This window comes from Cavia porcellus, unplaced genomic scaffold (genome assembly GCF_034190915.1).
Source record: "Cavia porcellus strain 051 isolate PalLab524CR breed Dunkin Hartley unplaced genomic scaffold, mCavPor4.1 scaffold_4, whole genome shotgun sequence".
Taxonomy (NCBI): Eukaryota; Metazoa; Chordata; class Mammalia; order Rodentia; family Caviidae; genus Cavia; species Cavia porcellus.
In genome coordinates this window covers 27,389,087-27,391,096 of record NW_026947487.1, presented here as the reverse complement: position 1 = coordinate 27,391,096, position 2,010 = coordinate 27,389,087, and the positions used below count along the sequence as shown (strand labels likewise).

The 2,010-nt window shown below is 32.1% G+C and overlaps 1 non-coding gene across 1 annotated transcript; it reads right to left on the bottom strand.

Annotated features, from left to right (window-relative positions):
- Nucleotides 1-229: 229 nt before the first annotated feature.
- LOC111753894 (U6 spliceosomal RNA) lies at nt 230-333 on the bottom strand. The gene has a single exon (XR_002788663.1). It is a non-coding gene; the product is annotated as a U6 spliceosomal RNA (small nuclear RNA).
- Nucleotides 334-2,010: the final 1,677 nt, after the last annotated feature.

The window sequence follows — 2,010 nt, the reverse complement described above, 5'->3', positions numbered from 1 at the left end:
CAGAAACATAGGTGGGAAAAAGACAGATCCTTAAGAAAAGGTGCTAGGGAAACCATATAAGCATGTAGAGGAGACTAAAACTAAATCCCTGTCTCACTCTGAACAATATAGATTATTTTGTTTCATAGATTTATTCCTGGTTATTTTTTGAAGCTATTGTAAATGGAATTTTTTCCATACATCTTTTTCAGTGAGTGGTGTTTAGAGAAACTAAAACTTTTGTGTTTTTTTCAATATAGAATGCTTCACAAATTTGCTTGTCATCTTTGTGCAAGGGACATGCTAATCTCTGAATTATTCCAGTTTTAGTATATGTGCTGTTGAAGCAAGCACAAATTACTAATTTTTGAATATTGATTTTTGAATCCTGCTAGTTGGCTGAACAAAATAAGCTTAAAATGAATCAGAGATCTAAATTTAAGCCCAGATATTTTGAAAATACAAAAAGAAAACACAGAGAAACGAATTCAAGATACAGGCACAGGTAACAGTTTCCTGAATGTTCCGGAAATAATCACTAGAACTGACAAATGGGACTGCACCAAAATGAAAAGTTTCTGCACATTATTAGGGTGGAATTAACAGAAAGAAGAAACAGCCTACAAACTAGGAGAAAGTCTTTTCCAGCTCCTCTTCTGGCAGAGGATTAATATCAGAATATATAAAGATTTCACGAAATGTGGCAAAGGAACAAGTAATTCACTCAGTACCTGGGAAAATAAACTAAACAGACATTTCTCCAAAGTAAAAACATACTGGCCAACAGTTATATGAAAACATGTTCAACAACTTCCAAAATCAGGGAAATGAACATCAAAACTACACTGAGATTTCATGTCACCCTAGTCAGATAGGGATATTATTATAAAAATCACTGGAAACAATAAATGCTGCTAAAGATGAAGGGGGAAATGCACCCTGTACGCTGTTGGTAGAAATGTGAATTAGTATAGCCATCCCTGTAAATCAACATGAAGTTCATTAAATACCTAAAAATAAGCTGGATATGTTGGTGCATACTCACAATAACCCTAGGTGCACTGGAAGCTGTGAGAGGAGGATTAACAAGTTCCAGACAAGGTCATGGGGAGAAAGAAACTTCCACATGGTTGGTGGGGATGCGAACTAATACAATCAGTATGGAGGTTCTTCAGAAAATTAAAAATAGAAATTCCATTTGACCCTATTACTTTCCTTCTAATGTATTCCCAAAAGACTTGAAATGATTGTATCACAAGGATACATACATACCCATGTTTACAGCAATATAATTTATAATAACTACGTCATGGAAACCACATTTGTCCATTAGCAGATGAATGGATAAGGAAAATGGGGTATTTGGGTACATTAAAGTAAGACTCTGCCACAAAAAAAAGGTAACCTTGAGGGGTTTATAGATAAATGAATGCAACTTGATGATTAGTGGAACATAATGGTTAGTGGAATAAGTCAGATGCATAAGTTTAAATATCACATGGTTTCTCTTACATGAGGAATTCAAAATACATTACATAAATAAAAGGTAAAATACAAGATAGACAAATAGGAAGTAGGGATAAGTTCAAGTAATTCTTTAAATTAACTATTCTGTTTTTTCAAAAAAAATTTTAATATATATACTAATTTCTTCATTTAATTCTAATTTCTCTTAGTTCAACAAAAAGAAAATTTATACTATTAAATTTATTTCTTCTTTGTAAGAGACTGACTTTTTCTGACTCTAACCACTTTGAAGATGATACAGAGTATCATCTTATTCTCTTATTTATTCTCTTATTTTGTTGTGAAATTTTTTTCATAAAATTTTTTCATAATACACTTTTTCATAAAAAATAATATGTTTGAAGCCTGTGTATGCAACTTAAAAATACCCTGCCTCAAAATAAAATTTATAAAAGGGCTGAGGATGTAGTTTAGCACTCCCTAGTTTTAATCTCCAGTACAGCTAAAGAAAAAAATTTACCCTAGGATGCAGCTTTACCAATCCTTATTCCATACCAAGAAACT